This window comes from Triturus cristatus, chromosome 12 (assembly GCF_964204655.1).
Source record: "Triturus cristatus chromosome 12, aTriCri1.1, whole genome shotgun sequence".
Classification (NCBI taxonomy): Eukaryota; Metazoa; Chordata; class Amphibia; order Caudata; family Salamandridae; genus Triturus; species Triturus cristatus.
The window spans coordinates 726,822,449-726,841,600 of NC_140595.1; the positions used below are offsets into that span (position 1 = coordinate 726,822,449).

General features: G+C 45.7%; 5 non-coding genes across 5 annotated transcripts; all 5 read left to right on the forward strand.

The window, feature by feature from the left end:
• The first annotated feature begins 5,413 nt into the window (after positions 1–5,413).
• On the forward strand, positions 5,414–5,495 carry TRNAS-UGA (transfer RNA serine (anticodon UGA)). The gene has a single exon. It is a non-coding gene; the product is annotated as a tRNA-Ser (tRNA).
• A 3,939-nt stretch (positions 5,496–9,434) lies between these two features.
• Positions 9,435–9,516, forward strand: TRNAS-CGA (transfer RNA serine (anticodon CGA)). Its single transcript has one exon. It is a non-coding gene; the product is annotated as a tRNA-Ser (tRNA).
• Positions 9,517–10,797: 1,281 nt separating this feature from the next.
• On the forward strand, positions 10,798–10,869 carry TRNAH-GUG (transfer RNA histidin (anticodon GUG)). The gene has a single exon. It is a non-coding gene; the product is annotated as a tRNA-His (tRNA).
• Positions 10,870–15,674: 4,805 nt separating this feature from the next.
• On the forward strand, positions 15,675–15,756 carry TRNAS-CGA (transfer RNA serine (anticodon CGA)). Its single transcript has one exon. It is a non-coding gene; the product is annotated as a tRNA-Ser (tRNA).
• Positions 15,757–17,037: 1,281 nt separating this feature from the next.
• Positions 17,038–17,109, forward strand: TRNAH-GUG (transfer RNA histidin (anticodon GUG)). The gene has a single exon. It is a non-coding gene; the product is annotated as a tRNA-His (tRNA).
• The last annotated feature ends 2,043 nt before the right edge of the window (positions 17,110–19,152 follow it).

A 19,152-nucleotide genomic window follows, 5' to 3' on the forward strand; every position in this document is an offset into this window, starting at 1 on the left:
GTCGGGTGGCCACTGCTCGGACTAGCTGGCAGGGCACCTGGGGTCTGGTGGATACCTGGCGTGCTCATCACCCGCTGGACAGGGATTACTCATTCTATTCTGCCCCCCATGAGCTGTATGTCAGATTGGATGGTATATTATGCTCCTCGGACGTCCAACCGCTGATGCGACATAGTGAGTATCTAGCGAAAACTCTCTCGGATCATAACCCCTGTCTGGGGGTGTTGCAGTGGTCCAGGCAGCGGCAAGCTATTCCCACGTGGCGTCTTAACCCCCTGTTCCTGGAGGACCCGGTCTTCCGGGCTGAGGTTAGCGACTGCTTAACACAATATTTCGAGCAAAACTCGGGTACGACGGCAAGCCGGGCGACGGAATGGGACGCGCTCAAGGCGGTGGTCAGGGGGGTCTGCATCTCGTCCACGGCTGGGGTGAGGAAGTCGCTGCTGAAGGAGGTGGAGGGGGCGGAGGCCCTGCTGCGGGCGGCGGAACAGGCGCATCAGTCGGGGACCGGAGAGCTGGCTGCGGTCGCTGAGGCGCGCGAGGCGGTGCAGGTGGAGAGGCTCCGCTGCTTTGACCATAAAGGCTACCTAATGAGAGCGCACGCGGAGCGTGATAAGGTGGGATCCCTTTTGGCTTGGTTGGCGAACCCGGCGGCCCGGGGGGAACCGATACTGGCCTTGGCTGACGCGGGGGGCGCCCCGGTGTATTCCCAGAAGGGGATAAATCAGCAGTTCGCTGGTTATTATGCTGGGTTATACGACAGCACCATGGCGGGGGAGCCAGAGGGCCTAGCGGACTTCTTGTTGGAGGCCCGCCTGCCTCGCCTAGACCCGGAGGTGGGGAAAGAACTTGGCGGTGCCATTTCGCTGGGTGAAATTCGGGCGGCGATTCGACATATGGCGCGCCGGAAAACCCCGGGGGCGGATGGGCTGCCTGTCGAGTTTTATGCGGAGTTTTCGGACCTGTTGGCCCCACAGCTGCAGGCCCTCTACGGCGAAGCTTGGCGACGTGGGCGTCTACCCGCCTCTGCTCGGGAGGCGATTGTGATCCCCTTATTAAAACCCGGAGGGAAGGCCGACGCGCACACGGCTTATCGGCCGCTCTCCATGTTGACGGTGGACTATAAGATATTGAGCAAGGTACTGGCGTCGCGCCTCCTGGGTCATATGGCCGCCTTAGTCCACCCGGATCAGGCGGGCTTCATTCCTCGACGTAGCACTGCCACGTCTGTGAGAAGGTTGCTGCGAGTGATGGAACTGGACCGGGAGGTCTTCCCGGAGGCCTGTACGCTGTCGGTCGACATAGAAAAGGCCTTCGACAGTGTGGAGTGGCCTTATTTGTACCGAGTGTTGCGGGAGTTCGGCTTGGGGGAGGACTTTGTGCGCTGGACCTCGTTACTTTATAGCGAGGCTACAGCCCGGGTGAAGACAGGGGTCACCATATCGGCCTCATACCATGTCCGGAGGGGGACGAGACAGGGGTGTTCCCTCTCCCCCCTGCTGTTCGCGCTGGCCATTGAACCATTGGCGGCTCATGCCCGACGAGGGGGTGCGTATGTAGGGGTGGATTTGCGGGAGGATACGCATTATATCTCCCTCTATGCGGACGATCTACTGATGTTCTTGGAGGACGCGGCGGGTGCACTGAAGGGAGCGGTGGCCTTATTGGAGGTGTTTGGTCGGCTGTCCGGGCTTAAGGTCAATTGGCGTAAAACCTGTTTGTTCCCGCTGTCGCGAGGGGGACAGCCCCCGCAGGCGTTAGGCCAAATCCGCTGGGAAGGCAGCTGTCTCCGTTATCTGGGGGTTAACATCTATCATACCCAGGCTGATTTGCTGGACGGTAATGTGGGTAGGGCGCTTCGTGGCCTAAGGGGTAGTATGGGATTTTGGAAAACGCTCCCGCTCTCGTGTGCTGGGAGGGTGGCGCTGCTGAAAATGGTGGCGCTGCCGCGGCTCCTTTACTATTTTCGCACCCTTCCAATATGGATCCCAGCGTCATTTTTTGCGGCACTGCGGGTACTCACCACAAGCTTCATTTGGGGTTCGGGGAGGCGTCGAGTGGCGCTGACCACCTTGCGGCGACCGCGGGCGGAGGGAGGCTTGGCGGCTCCGGATTTCGAATGGTATTATCTGGCGGCCCAGCTCCAGTGGCTCACACAGGCGGTGGCCAGGGAGTACAGGGGCCCGGACGGTCCCCAGGGCAGGCTAATCCCGCGCCACGTGCTGGCCTTTATAGTCCTTCACCAGAGGCTGGACCTCGCCCAGCTCACCATGGAGGAGCGTACCCTCCGGTTATGTTGGAATAGATGCCAGAGAAAGGCCGCCATAGTTCACCCCTATGCCCCTGAGATCCCCCTGGGGATGTGCACGGCGTTCCCGCATGGAGGTGACTGGTCGGGGTTGGCGGTCTGGGAGGAAATGGGGGTCCAGATGGTAGGGGATCTATTTCGAGAGGGAACACTACTGCCTTTCCAAGACTTGCAGGACTCTTATGGGCTTCCGCGGGGAGACTTCCTGCTCCATGCGGCCTTGGTGGCGAGCCTTCAGAGGCATTGGAATGTGGGGCTGTCGGAGCCCCCGACTGCCACGGGTTGCCAATATGTGGTGATGGCGGCGGGGACGACCAAGGCCATCACATGCCTTTATCGTAGGCTGTCAACGGAGAGCCTCCCCCCATTGGGCGCCTTGAGGGGAAAGTGGGAGGCGGACCTGGGGAAGGAGATCCCTGAATCCACGTGGTCCACGCTGGTGCGGAGGGCATGGAAGGGGACGAGGAATGCCAGGTTCCAGCTTGTCCAGTTTTTTACACTACACAGAGCGTACCTGACGCCGGCAAAGGTTTTACAATATTTCGGGGGAGCGCACTCTCAGTGTCCGCGGTGCGGGGCGGACGGAGCAGACTTTCGACACATGTTTTGGGCCTGTAGGCAGTTGGGGGACTACTGGGAAGCGGTGGTGGAGTGCCTGAACCAGGTTACGGATCGCTCCATTGGTCCGGAGATGGGCACCTGCTTGCTGCTTTGGTTCCCCCACACCCGTCGCACAAAGGTCACGAGCAAATTCTATGATTTAGGGCTGATATTGGCCAAGAGGGAATTGACGCTGCACTGGAAATCCCGGGGGGGACCCAGTTTCCTGCGCTGGAGATCAGCCCTGGAGCGCTGGGCGGGGGCTGAGGGCACGCTCCGGGTGCAACTGGCCCTCCGGCGAGATGACGAAAAAGCGCTAGCGACAGCCCGGGCGTGGGAAGCGTTGGTGGTAGAACTCCAGGGGCTGATGTCCGAGCCGGGGGAGGAAGGGAGCGGGCCTGATGAGGAAGTGGTAGTGGGGAGTGGGGAGTAGTGGAGGCGACTGGCGGGCCCTGACCGACTGCACTCTGGATAGGGTTGGGGGGAAGGTATTGTGGCTGTAGGGAGAGGTGGGGCTCCTGTATTGCATTGACTGAGGGGAGGGGAAGCATCGAGCGGGGGACCGGGGTAGCAGGCGGAGGCACACTGACAGAGGGTGGGGGGCGGGGGGGGAAGGGGCCGGGTGGGACAGCTGAGTGGAAATGCTGGTATATGGGGGGTATTTCCTGACTGGGCGGGGATTGAGGGTTGGTTGTTGTATTGCTGTGTATGAAAACAATAAAAAAATGTTTCAACAAAAAAAAAAAAAGTGGTGTGGAGTTTTGGAACTTTAAAATATTCATCTAAAATCAGCCGAACAACGAATTCTGATTTACTCACCTGTTATCAGGAGAGACCTCAGTGCTGCATCTTGGAGCTCAGTACTGACCCTGAAAAGTAATTTTAACCGTACTTACCAGTAACTCGAATTTCCTTCCATGGGATATCATTGCCTGCTTTTTGCTGAAAATTTTCTAAGTGTCGATTTTTGAAACTTACAAATATTCTTTAAAAATCGTACCGACTGTGAAAACGTAATTGTTTACCTGTTTTAGATAGATGTCCCAGTACTGAGCCTAGGAGCCCAGCACTGGATTACAAAAGTAACGAGAACGTACTTTACCCGTAACTTGAATTTTCTTCCATAGGAAACCATTGACTGTTTTTCTGTGAAATTTCTTCGAAGTGTCGATTTTGCAAACATGTAAATATTCCTTAAAAATCGCCTGTATAACTTAAACGCAGTTTCTCAACTGCTTACAGGTGGTACAGTAGTGCTGGATCTAGGATCCAACACTGACCTAGAAAAAGTAACCATAACCCCACTTACCTGCTAAGTGAATTTCCTTCCATAGGATAACATTGGTAATTTGATCAGCAAAAGTTTCGAAGTGTCAACTTTTAAAATAGCAAAATATTGCTTAAAAATCACAACAGTAACTAAAACGAATTTACTCACTTGTTTCCAAGAACTGTCCCAGGACTGAATCTAGGATCCAGTCCTGGATTTAGAAAAGTAATCCTGAAAGTAATTAATTGCATATAACTTAAAATTCCCATTGAGCTCAATGTATTATTGTGATTCAAATTGTGTTGCCTATTGCAATAAACTGTAACTATGACCTGCAAAAGTCAATTGCCTATTGCAAAGTATTTAACTAAAGCATCTCATTCTGAGAAAGTATATTTTGATACCTATTGTTGGTTCTAAAATAAAACAACAATATCTTTTGTATGCAAACCAATGGCCTAGAGTTCAGTTCTTGAGTGTGTGAGACCATTTGCTGACTGAGTGTGTACAACAAATGTTTTACACTGTACTCTGATACTGCCTTACTGCTCGGCAAGCTACCACTTTAGAGAGTAAGGTTATATCTAACTTTAGCCTCTGCCAAACCTCTGGGGACTGGGGACTCTGTGCACACTGTACCTATTTGGGAACAGTATATACAGAGCCACTTTCTCACAGTAGTGATAAAGTGATTAGAGTCCTAAGGCCAACATAAAGATACAGCAAAACGTGAGGTGAAAAGCAAAAAGGTTGCTGGTAGGCCACCTTAAGGATGCCAGGTCTAACAAAAACTGAACTAAGGATAACATGAGTAAAACATCAGGTTTCTCTACTGCATTTGGTGAGACAAGTGGGCCTTCTTTTATCTTCCATTCAAGCAATCTTTGACAGACCCCTTTATTATAGAGCTTTTCAAGGATTAAAGATAAGGCACTTACAAAGGAGTCCCAAATACTCAGAGATGGTTGACTTCTGTAATATGGGTCGTAGACTAAAAGCAGCGCAAAAACAGAGTGCAACAGGGTCCAAAAATCTTGAGTGCCACAAGAGAGTTTGAATGCAAGCGTATCCTTTTACAGATCCAGAGATATACTCATGCAATTTTTGTTTTTAGGCCAGAACGTGCATGATGAAAAAAACATTGTTTTTAAAAAGCGCATTGCAGAATATCAGTACTTTGATGTGGGAAAACTTCAAAACTTTCAAACAAAATATTTGTAGGCTGCTTACAGCAAGTTGTTGTGGCCGAGTGGTTAAGGCGATGGACTTGAAATCCATTGGGGTATGCCCGCGCAGGTTTGAATCCTGCCAACAACGAGAATCTTTTTATTATCGGCTACAATTTCAGAAGTTAACCTTTAGTATTTCTTCCATTTCAGTTTTATAAATAGGTGGCTTATTTTTGTGTCACTATTGCCTCTCCACATATTTGTTATCGCTACCTCTTTCATGTCTTTGCTACACCTCATTCCTACTTTAGCACTGGTGTAAACGCTTCAAATTATTATACCGTTGCTCTCTCATTCATACCTGCGCATGCACTTGAAAGTTACTTTACCAATAAAAGACGCAAAGAGAGAAATAGAACAAAAGTGCTGGCTGGATTGGCAAACACACTTCATAAAACTGCATTTTCTTTTTTATTCTCCCCCGTGTTACATGCTTAACCTCCCCATGTGTAATTTCTCTTAACCTGCTGTCCCAGGAAGAGAATTTCATCTACAGGCTCTTTCTGTGTTTTTTTCCCTAGTCTGTCTTTCCCATTTCTTAGCTGTGTAACTGTTCCTTTACGCGCTCTATTTAAACGCCATCAATCTCATTTGAGCTCCTTGCTCCCGCTTCTGTTTTCTCCACCTCTCATACTGCCAGTTCTCTCTTTCTCTGTGGTTGGTGGCTACTTTCCTGAGCTTCCGAAGCCACGTGGTTCCTGCCTCTTGTTGTCAGACTTGAATTGGAAAAGGAACCATATTAACAAGCCTTTACCACTCACACACGGCGGAAGTTTATACTTTAATTCAGTGAGCTAAGAAAAGCGTGTTGTGGGTCCCCTACGAGCCATGGTGCTTGCTTCATCATGATTTGGCACCAGTCATTAGCCGCAGCTCTGCTAATGAGCCACTGAGGTCAGTTTCAATATTTACTCAAAAACATAACCATGCAGCCCACCCCTCAACTGTGTATTTATCTTGCTTTTCTGATGTTCGTGTGATTAGCTGGGAGGAGCTCACGGCGACATCCTCCCTATAAAAGTGTAGATGGATCACTCTCTAACTCTTTCTTGCTTCACATACAAATGGCTTGAAAGGTGCAGGGAAGATGCAGGTCTAATAGACAGAATAGAAGGTCTGTGCCAGGTGGGTTTCTCTGCATTGGTGTCCCATCACAGGTCCGCAAGTGTAATGTGTGATCTTTGACTCCTGGCATTTCACAAGCAGGCGGCCAGGAAACGGTTTCAGCCTATCAACCACTGAGGAGACGCAGCCTCTGAATGAGGAATGAGGAAGCAATGAATACATCCAGCCTATCACAGGAACAGCCCTGAGTGTTCCGAATTATAAATTCTCCATGTCACTGTATGTCGTTGAGCCCAAGTAGCTCGCCGTGATCGTATAGTGGTTAGTACTCTGCGTTGTGGCCGCAGCAACCTCGGTTCGAATCCGAGTCACAGCATTGTGGTTGGCAATGTCACGGCAGTTGGGTGTTAATTTTACAGAATTAGCAAATGTACCAGTGGTTTTTGTAAAATGTCTATTAAAAAGAGATCCTTTCAAATATTTAAACCATCTAACAACAAATGATTTAAACTCGCATGATTATAAGCTGTAGCTATAATGTATTTACTTACATAAATTATCGTTCTTGAACCTATTGGGGGTGGAGGGGGAGCGGAGCTCACCCCCCAGGTGCAGTTGAGTGACCTGTGTTGTGGCTCTCTAGAGGGAAGGCACAAATTTTGCTGTCACCCAGCCCAATCCAGACGTGTATTGGGGCCAGGTTTCAGGCAAATAGAGCAGTAAGTGCAGAGAAATGTTCACTCTCTAAAAGTGGCATTTCTAAAATAGTAAAGTTAAATCCAAACTCACCAGTAAGTAGGATTTTCAATAAATAAATAAAGCTACTCCTCTCCGATATGGAATTACCAAATAAAAAGTATAGGGGAATACACAGAGCTAACCTATGAGAGGGGTAGACCTCACAGTAGTGAAAAATGAAATAGACTGTTTGGTACTTACAGGACACGCGAACCACCAAAGTACATATCTTATTTTTTACTTACTTAGCATCATGCACCTAGGACTACCTAGGGCCTACCTTAGGTGTAAATTATATGTAATAAAAGGGGAGTTTAAGGCTTGGCAAGTAGGCTGGGACTCCCCTGGGAGACCCCTGAGTCTATGCCCAGAACCATAACTCTGCCAGTCGAGTACTTACCTAAAAGCCGATAACTCACTTTTCTTCCATAGGCTAACATTGAGTGGTTTCACTTGGAAATTCTTCTAAGTGGTGTGGAGTTTTGGAACTTTAAAATATTCATCTAAAATCAGCCGAACAACGAATTCTGATTGACTCACCTGTTATCAGGAGAGACCTCAGTGCTGCATCTTGGAGCTCAGTACTGACCCTGAAAAGTAATTTTAACCGTACTTACCAGTAACTCGAATTTACTTCCATGGGATATCATTGCCTGCTTTTTGCTGAAAATTTTCTAAGTCTCGATTTTTGAAACTTACAAATATTCTTTAAAAATCGTACCAACTGTGAAAACGTAATTGTTTACCTGTTTTAGATAGATGTCCCAGTACTGAGCCTAGGAGCCCAGCACTGGATTACAAAAGTAACGAGAACGTACTTTACCCGTAACTTGAATTTTCTTCCATAGGAAACCATTGACTGTTTTTCTGTGAAATTTCTTCTGTGTCGATTTTGCAAACATGTAAATATTCCTTAAAAATCGCCTGTATAACTTAAACGCAGTTTCTCAACTGCTTACAGGTGGTACAGTAGTGCTGGATCTAGGATCCAACACTGACCTAGAAAAAGTAACCATAACCCCACTTACCTGCTAAGTGAATTTCCTTCCATAGGATAACATTGGTAATTTGATCAGCAAAAGTTTCGAAGTGTCAACTTTTAAAATAGCAAAATATTGCTTAAAAATCACAACAGTAACTAAAACGAATTTACTCACTTGTTTCCAAGAACTGTCCCAGGACTGAATCTAGGATCCAGTCCTGGATTTAGAAAAGTAATCCTGAAAGTAATTAATTGCATATAACTTAAAATTCCCATTGAGCTCAATGTATTATTGTGATTCAAATTGTGTTGCCTATTGCAATAAACTGTAACTATGACCTGCAAAAGTCAATTGCCTATTGCAAAGTATTTAACTAAAGCATCTCATTCTGAGAAAGTATATTTTGATACCTATTGTTGGTTCTAAAATAAAACAACAATATCTTTTGTATGCAAACCAATGGCCTAGAGTTCAGTTCTTGAGTGTGTGAGACCATTTGCTGACTGAGTGTGTACAACAAATGTTTTACACTGTACTCTGATACTGCCTTACTGCTCGGCAAGCTACCACTTTAGAGAGTAAGGTTATATCTAACTTTAGCCTCTGCCAAACCTCTGGGGACTGGGGACTCTGTGCACACTGTACCTATTTGGGAACAGTATATACAGAGCCACTTTCTCACAGTAGTGATAAAGTGATTAGAGTCCTAAGGCCAACATAAAGATACAGCAAAACGTGAGGTGAAAAGCAAAAAGGTTGCTGGTAGGCCACCTTAAGGATGCCAGGTCTAACAAAAACTGAACTAAGGATAACATGAGTAAAACATCATGTTTCTCTACTGCATTTGGTGAGACAAGTGGGCCTTCTTTTATCTTCCATTCAAGCAATCTTTGACAGACCCCTTTATTATAGAGCTTTTCAAGGATTAAAGATAAGGCACTTACAAAGGAGTCCCAAATACTCAGAGATGGTTGACTTCTGTAATATGGGTCGTAGACTTAAAGCAGCGCAAAAACAGAGTGCAACAGGGTCCAAAAAACTTGAGTGCCACAAGAGAGTTTGAATGCAAGCGTATCCTTTTACAGATCCAGAGATATACTCATGCAATTTTTGTTTTTAGGCCAGAACGTGCATGATGAAAAAAACATTGTTTTTAAAAAGCGCATTGCAGAATATCAGTACTTTGATGTGGGAAAACTTCAAAACTTTCAAACAAAATATTTGTAGGCAGCTTACAGCAAGTTGTTGTGGCCGAGTGGTTAAGGCGATGGACTCGAAATCCATTGGGGTATCCCCGCGCAGGTTCGAATCCTGCCAACAACGAGAATCTTTTTATTATCGGCTACAATTTCAGAAGTTAACCTTTAGTATTTCTTCCATTTCAGTTTTATAAATAGGTGGCTTATTTTTGTGTCACTATTGCCTCTCCACATATTTGTTATCGCTACCTCTTTCATGTCTTTGCTACACCTCATTCCTACTTTAGCACTGGTGTAAACGCTTCAAATTATTATACCGTTGCTCTTTCATTCATACCTGCGCATGCACTTGAAAGTTACTTTACCAATAAAAGACGCAAAGAGAGAAATAGAACAAAAGTGCTGGCTGGATTGGCAAACACACTTCATAAAACTGCATTTTCTTTTTTATTCTCCCCCGTGTTACATGCTTAACCTCCCCATGTGTAATTTCTCTTAACCTGCTGTCCCAGGAAGAGAATTTCATCTACAGGCTCTTTCTGTGTTTTTTTCCCTAGTCTGTCTTTCCCATTTCTTAGCTGTGTAACTGTTCCTTTACGCGCTCTATTTAAACGCCATCAATCTCATTTGAGCTCCTTGCTCCCGCTTCTGTTTTCTCCACCTCTCATACTGCCAGTTCTCTCTTTCTCTGTGGTTGGTGGCTACTTTCCTGAGCTTCCGAAGCCACGTGGTTCCTGCCTCTTGTTGTCAGACTTGAATTGGAAAAGGAACCATATTAACAAGCCTTTACCACTCACACACGGCGGAAGTTTATACTTTAATTCAGTGAGCTAAGAAACGCGTGTTGTGGGTCCCCTACGAGCCATGGTGCTTGCTTCATCATGATTTGGCACCAGTCATTAGCCGCAGCTCTGCTAATGAGCCACTGAGGTCAGTTTCAATATTTACTCAAAAACATAACCATGCAGCCCACCCCTCAACTGTGTATTTATCTTGCTTTTCTGCTGTTCGTGTGATTAGCTGGGAGGAGCTCACGGCGACATCCTCCCTATAAAAGTGTAGATGGATCACTCTCTAACTCTTTCTTGCTTCACATACAAATGGCTTGAAAGGTGCAGGGAAGATGCAGGTCTAATAGACAGAATAGAAGGTCTGTGCCAGGTGGGTTTCTCTGCATTGGTGTCCCATCACAGGTCCGCAAGTGTAATGTGTGATCTTTGACTCCTGGCATTTCACAAGCAGGCGGCCAGGAAACGGTTTCAGCCTATCAACCACTGAGGAGACGCAGCCTCTGAATGAGGAATGAGGAAGCAATGAATACATGCAGCCTATCACAGGAACAGCCCTGAGTGCTCCGAATTATAAATTCTCCATGTCACTGTATGTTGTTGAGCCCAAGTAGCTCGCCGTGATCGTATAGTGGTTAGTACTCTGCGTTGTGGCCGCAGCAACCTCGGTTCAAATCCGAGTCACGGCATTGTGGTTGGCAATGTCACGGCAGTTGGGTGTTAATTTTACAGAATTAGCAAATGTACCAGTGGTTTTTGTAAAATGTCTATTAAAAACAGATCCTTTCAAATATTTAAACCATCTAACAACAAATGATTTAAACTCGCATGATTATAAGCTGTAGCTATAATGTATTTACTTACATAAATTATCGTTCTTGAACCTATTGGGGGTGGAGGGGGAGCGGAGCTCACCCCCCAGGTGCAGTTGAGTGACCTGTGTTGTGGCTCTCTAGACGGAAGGCACAAATTTTGCTGTCACCCAGCCCAATCCAGACGTGTATTGGGGCCAGGTTTCAGGCAAATAGAGCAGTAAGTGCAGAGAAATGTTCACTCTCTAAAAGTGGCATTTCTAAAATAGTAAAGTTAAATCCAACCTCACCAGTAAGTAGGATTTTCAATAAATAAATAAAGCTACTCCTCTCCGATATGGAATTACCAAATAAAAAGTATAGGGGAATACACAGAGCTAACCTATGAGAGGGGTAGACCTCACAGTAGTGAAAAATGAAATAGACTGTTTGGTACTTACAGGACACGCGAACCACCAAAGTACATATCTTATTTTTTACTTACATAGCATCATGCACCTAGGACTACCTAGGGCCTACCTTAGGTGTAAATTATATGTAATAAAAGGGGAGTTTAAGGCTTGGCAAGTAGGCTGGGACTCCCCTGGGAGACCCCTGAGTCTATGCCCAGAACCATAACTCTGCCAGTCGAGTACTTACCTAAAAGCCGATAACTCACTTTTCTTCCATAGGCTAACATTGAGTTGTTTCACTTGGAAATTCTTCTAAGTGGTGTGGAGTTTTGGAACTTTAAAATATTCATCTAAAATCAGCCGAACAACGAATTCTGATTTACTCACCTGTTATCAGGAGAGACCTCAGTGCTGCATCTTGGAGCTCGGTACTGACCCTGAAAAGTAATTTTAACCGTATTTACCAGTAACTCGAATTTCCTTCCATGGGATATCATTGCCTGATTTTTGTTGAAAATTTTCTAAGTGTCGATTTTTGAAACTTACAAATATTCTTTAAAAATCGTACCAACTGTGAAAACGTAATTGTTTACCTGTTTTAGATAGATGTCCCAGTACTGAGCCTAGGAGCCCAGCACTGGATTACAAAAGTAACGAGAACGTACTTTACCCGTAACTTGAATTTTCTTCCATAGGAAATCATTGACTGTTTTTCTGTGAAATTTCTTCTAAGTGTCGATTTTGCAAACATGTAAATATTCCTTAAAAATCGCCTGTATAACTTAAACGCAGTTTCTCAACTGCTTACAGGTGGTACAGTAGTGCTGGATCTAGGATCCAACACTGACCTAGAAAAAGTAACCATAACCCCACTTACCTGCTAAGTGAATTTCCTTCCATAGGATAACATTGGTAATTTGATCAGCAAAAGTTTTGAAGTGTCGGAGGAGGAGCCAAGATGGCGACTGGGACGGCAGCGTAGACTCCCGGCTCCGTGAACCTCCGCATCCCGCACGGATATCCTGCATGAGATCCTCAGCTTGCGCTATGCGCTCGTATTTGTGAATAAGAGTGGCAACCGACCGTGTGACTCCGAAGTTTCTGGCGGCGGTACCGCCGGAGAAATGTGCCTTTGAAATTTGCGGCCCGTGCAGCCCCGGAGCCAGGACCTCGAGTGGACGCCTTGGCCGGGTGGCAGTTCAACAACAGCGGCCTGTGGTGACTGGGTGGAGTCGGACCACCGGAGCGGTGCACACCTCGGCCTACCTTTCGCCGTGGTCGTTCCTACCGCTAAGCGTAGCGGACCGAGTGCATGCCCGGGGTGGCAATTCTGAGATTCTCCGGCGATTGCCCCTGCCTTCGACGGTGAGCTGCCCGGACGCCGCCCGTAACTCGCCCTGATTCTCGCGGGCTGCTCCCGGATTTTCGCGGGCGCTGGTCCGTGGTGGGGACGACTGTTGCCCGTGACCATACAACGGATAAATTTTTGCCTGCCCCCGGAACCCTGTTTCCAGCGAATACGGGTCGGGCCTACCCGGCGGCCATCTTGTTATGATGAAGCCTACCATCCTGTCCACCGGGTCACAGCAGGATTGGGAGTGTGTGACTTTTGGGAGTGTGGCGGAGCGATCGCAGAGAGCTGTGCTGGGGTACGGCGACCTCCTCGAGGCTCTCGGTGCCCTTCATTCCACCTTGGTTCATGGCATCGGGGTCTTGGGGAGTAAGCTCGATGGTGTGGCATCAGCGTCGGGACGGTTGCGGCCTGCCCGTCCTCAGGTACACAGGGACTTCCCACACTGCACACAGGAGGACAATGTTGCGGCCACCCCTGAGATTAGTGAACAGCTGGAAACTCCGGACAGTATGCTTCCGTGTGATCGGCTGGCTGTGGTTCTGATCTGTTCCGGAGGTATTGGACCTGAGTGGGAGGTGGTGGCCTCGTCCCGTGCACGGCCTCCGGCGACCCAGGGGGGAAAATTCAAGCAACAGTTGTCTACTTTGGCTGATTCCGCCTTCCTGGACCTTGTGTGCAGTGCAGATCCTGGGGCAACACTGGGAAAGACGTCCCTCCATGATGCGGACTGTGTTGGTACTCAGAGACTTCCACCCCACCTGTGTGCGTCGCTTCCCGGTCGTTTTTGGACACTCCTTTACCTTGTAACATCGGACATGGCGCTGGGTCGAGGGGTATGCATGGGCAGATTTGCAAAGAGTGGTCAAGGATAAGGCTGATCCTTCAGGGGTGGTCATCTAGTACACGGGCGGGCTCAGGGGTTGCGTGCTCTCATGGCATAGCTATTAGTATAATTGGTGCATAATGCTCCCCATCTTTCTTTGACATGGTCGATTTTGTGCTGCTTACTGTTTGCTTTGGGGGAAACTTACCGTGCGGGAGGGGGAAGCCGGGGGCATGTTTTGAAGGCCCTCCTCCAGTTTATTAATACTCTCTCTCCCCCCCGTCTGGTGGGGTTCTTTTCTTACTCCCTTTTCTCTGTTCTTCTATATTTCGGGTCTAGTTCCAGGGCGACAGGCACACTGCTGGGGGGGGGGCCGTACTCATCTGCAGAGGTGCAGGGTGGGGGGTTGGGGAAGGGGATTTTTTAGTCTTTACCCCTTTTTTTCCATGGCCTCCTTTTTCTTCTCTGACTCTTCTTTGTTTTTCTTTTCTGGGATCAGCGTGGTACAACTCCTTTGTTGTGAATCACTGCTTTTTCATGTGTGCCACAATTTCCGGGGTGTTTTTCTGGGCTTTAGGGCATGGGCCTGCAGGCGCAACTGGTTATGATAATTCTCTACATCCTGCACCTCCTGTTTTAGCGCCATCGACTCGATAGATTGCCGTTTATTGTTTACGTTTGTTATTCTGCCTGCCATTTTTCGCTGCTGGGAAATTGTTTGGCACCTGATCCTTTTGTCTTCCCTATTATAAAATGAAAGCCTTCTTTATCCTGGTGTCCTACTTGTGCCGTTCACTGGCCGAGAACATATTAGCATGGAGATTCTGCTCCCCGAGGTTCTGCCTGTGTTAACACTGGATCTCTGTTGCTTTGACTGCTTAGCGGCCGGCCCCGGGGGGTTGTAGGCCCATACTTGTTATTGGTTGAAATGCTAATAAAGGTTTTTCAAAAAAAAAAAAAAAAAAAAAAAAGTTTCGAAGTGTCAACTTTTAAAATAGCAAAATATTGCTTAAAAATCACAACAGTAACTAAAACGAATTTACTCACTTGTTTCCAAGAACTGTCCCAGGACTGAATCTAGGATCCAGTCCTGGATTTAGAAAAGTAATCCTGAAAGTAATTAATTGCATATAACTTAAAATTCCCATTGAGCTCAATGTATTATTGTGATTCAAATTGTGTTGCCTATTGCAATAAACTGTAACTATGACCTGCAAAAGTCAATTGCCTATTGCAAAGTATTTAACTAAAGCATCTCATTCTGAGAAAGTATATTTTGATACCTATTGTTGGTTCTAAAATAAAACAACAATATCTTTTGTATGCAAACCAATGGCCTAGAGTTCAGTTCTTGAGTGTGTGAGACCATTTGCTGACTGAGAGTGTACAACAAATGTTTTACACTGTACTCTGATACTGCCTTACTGCTCGGCAAGCTACCACTTTAGAGAGTAAGGTTATATCTAACTTTTGCCTCTGCCAAACCTCTGGGGACTGGGGACTCTGTGCACACTGTACCTATTTGGGAACAGCATATACAGAGCCACTTTCTCACAGTAGTGATAAAGTGATTAGAGTCCTAAGGCCAACATAAAGATACAGCAAAACGTGAGGTGAAAAGCAAAAAGGTTGCTGGTAGGCCACCTTAAGGATGCCAGGTCTAACAAAAACTGAACTAAGGATAACATGAGTAAAACATCAGGTTTCTCTACTGCATTTGGTGAGACAAGTGGGCCTTCTTTTATCTTCCATTCAAGCAATCTTTGACAGACCCCTTTATTATAGAGCTTTTCAAGGATTAAAATAAGGCACTTACAAAGGAGTCCCAAATACTCAGAGATGGTTGACTTCTGTAATATGGGTCGTAGACTAAAAGCAGAGCAAAAACAGAGTGCAACAGGGTCCAAAAAACTTGAGTGCCACAAGAGAGTTTGAATGCAAGCGTATCCTTTTACAGATCCAGAGATATACTCATGCAATTTTTGTTTTTAGGCCAGAACGTGCATGATGAAAAAAACATTGTTTTTAAAAAGCGCATTGCAGAATATCAGTACTTTGATGTGGGAAAACTTCAAAACTTTCAAACAAAATATTTGTAGGCAGCTTACAGCAAGTTGTTGTGGCCGAGTGGTTAAGGCGATGGACTCGAAATCCATTGGGGTATCCCTGCGCAGGTTCGAATCCTGCCAACAACGAGAATCTTTTTATTATCGGCTACAATTTCAGAAGTTAACCTTTAGTATTTCTTCCATTTCAGTTTTATAAATAGGTGGCTTATTTTTGTGTCACTATTGCCTCTCCACATATTTGTTATCGCTACCTCTTTCATGTCTTTGCTACACCTCATTCCTACTTTAGCACTGGTGTAAACGCTTCAAATTATTATACCGTTGCTCTCTCATTCATACCTGCGCATGCACTTGAAAGTTACTTTACCAATAAAAGACGCAAAGAGAGAAATAGAACAAAAGTGCTGGCTGGATTGGCAAACACACTTCATAAAACTGCATTTTCTTTTTTATTCTCCCCCGTGTTACATGCTTAACCTCCCCATGTGTAATTTCTCTTAACCTGCTGTCCCAGGAAGAGAATTTCATCTACAGGCTCTTTCTGTGTTTTTTTCCCTAGTCTGTCTTTCCCATTTCTTAGCTGTGTAACTGTTCCTTTACGCGCTCTATTTAAACGCCATCAATCTCATTTGAGCTCCTTGCTCCCGCTTCTATTTTCTTCACCTCTCATACTGCCAGTTCTCTCTTTCTCTGTGGTTGGTGGCTACTTTCCTGAGCTTCCGAAGCCACGTGGTTCCTGCCTCTTGTTGTCAGACTTGAATTGGAAAAGGAACCATATTAACAAGCCTTTACCACTCACACACGGCGGAAGTTTATACTTTAATTCAGTGAGCTAAGAAAAGCGTGTTGTGGGTCCCCTACGAGCCATGGTGCTTGCTTCATCATGATTTGGCACCAGTCATTAGCCGCAGCTCTGCTAATGAGCCACTGAGGTCAGTTTCAATATTTACTCAAAAACATAACCATGCAGCCCACCCCTCAACTGTGTATTTATCTTGCTTTTCTGCTGTTCGTGTGATTAGCTGGGAGGAGCTCACGGCGACATCCTCCCTATAAAAGTGTAGATGGATTACTCTCTAACTCTTTCTTGCTTCACATACAAATGGCTTGAAAGGTGCAGGGAAGATGCAGGTCTAATAGACAGAATAGAAGGTCTGTGCCAGGTGGGTTTCTCTGCATTGGTGTCCCATCACAGGTCCGCAAGTGTAATGTGTGATCTTTGACTCCTGGCATTTCACAAGCAGGCAGGCAGGAAACGGTTTCAGCCTATCAACCACTGAGGAGACGCAGCCTCTGAATGAGGAATGAGGAAGCAATGAATACATCCAGCCTATCACAGGAACAGCCCTGAGTGTTCCGAATTATAAATTCTCCATGTCACTGTATGTCGTTGAGCCCAAGTAGCTCGCCGTGATCGTATAGTGGTTAGTACTCTGCGTTGTGGCCGCAGCAACCTCGGTTCGAATCCGAGTCACGGCATTGTGGTTGGCAATGTCACGGCAGTTGGGTGTTAATTTTACAGAATTAGCAAATGTACCAGTGGTTTTTGTAAAATGTCTATTAAAAACAGATCCTTTCAAATATTTAAACCATCTAACAACAAATGATTTAAACTCGCATGATTATAAGCTGTAGCTATAATGTATTTACTTACATAAATTATCGTTCTTGAACCTATTGGGGGTGGAGGGGGAGCGGAGCTCACCCCCCAGGTGCAGTTGAGTGACCTGTGTTGTGGCTCTCTAGAGGGAAGGCACAAATTTTTCTGTCACCCAGCCCAATCCAGACGTGTATTGGGGCCAGGTTTCAGGCAAATAGAGCAGTAAGTGCAGAGAAATGTTCACTCTCTAAAAGTGGCATTTCTAAAATAGTAAAGTTAAATCCAACCTCACCAGTAAGTAGGATTTTCAATAAATAAATAAAGCTACTCCTCTCCGATATGGAATTACCAAATAAAAAGTATAGGGGAATACACAGAGCTAACCTATGAGAGGGGTAGACCTCACAGTAGTGAAAAATGAAATAGACTGTTTGGTACTTACAGGACACGCGAACCACCAAAGTACATATCTTATTTTTTACTTACATAGCATCATGCACCTAGGACTACCTAGGGCCTACCTTAGGTGTAAATTATATGTAATAAAAGGGGAGTTTAAGGCTTGGCAAGTAGGCTGGGACTCTCCTGGGAGACCCCTGAGTCTATGCCCAGAACCATAACTCTGCCAGTCGAGTACTTACCTAAAAGCCGATAACTCACTTTTCTTCCATAGGCTAACATTGAGTGGTTTCACTTGGAAATTCTTCTAAGTGGTGTGGAGTTTTGGAACTTTAAAATATTCATCTAAAATCAGCCGAACAACGAATTCTGATTTACTCACCTGTTATCAGGAGAGACCTCAGTGCTGCATCTTGGAGCTCAGTACTGACCCTGAAAAGTAATTTTAACCGTACTTACCAGTAACTCGAATTTCCTTCCATGGGATATCATTGCCTGCTTTTTGCTGAAAATTTTCTAAGTGTCGATTTTTGAAACTTACAAATATTCTTTAAAAATCGTACCAACTGTGAAAACGTAATTGTTTACCTGTTTTAGATAGATGTCCCAGTACTGAGCCTAGGAGCCCAGCACTGGATTACAAAAGTAACGAGAACGTACTTTACCCGTAACTTGAATTTTCTTCCATAGGAAATCATTGACTGTTTTTCTGTGAAATTTCTTCTAAGTGTCGATTTTGCAAACATGTAAATATTCCTTAAAAATCGCCTGTATAACTTAAACGCAGTTTCTCAACTGCTTACAGGTGGTACAGTAGTGCTGGATCTAGGATCCAACACTGACCTAGAAAAAGTAACCATAACCCCACTTACCTGCTAAGTGAATTTCCTTCCATAGGATAACATTGGTAATTTGATCAGCAAAAGTTTCGAAGTGTCAACTTTTAAAATAGCAAAATATTGCTTAAAAATCACAACAGTAACTAAAACGAATTTACTCACTTGTTTCCAAGAACTGTCCCAGGACTGAATCTAGGATCCAGTCCTGGATTTAGAAAAGTAATCCTGAAAGTAATTAATTGCATATAACTTAAAATTCCCATTGAGCTCAATGTATTATTGTGATTCAAATTGTGTTGCCTATTGCAATAAACTGTAACTATGACCTGCAAAAGTCAATTGCCTATTGCAAAGTATTTAACTAAAGCATCTCATTCTGAGAAAGTATATTTTGATACCTATTGTTGGTTCTAAAATAAAACAACAATATCTTTTGTATGCAAACCAATGGCCTAGAGTTCAGTTCTTGAGTGTGTGAGACCATTTGCTGACTGAGTGTGTACAACAAATGTTTTACACTGTACTCTGATACTGCCTTACTGCTCGGCAAGCTACCACTTTAGAGAGTAAGGTTATATCTAACTTTTGCCTCTGCCAAACCTCTGGGGACTGGGGACTCTGTGCACACTGTACCTATTTGGGAACAGTATATACAGAGCCACTTTCTCACAGTAGTGATAAAGT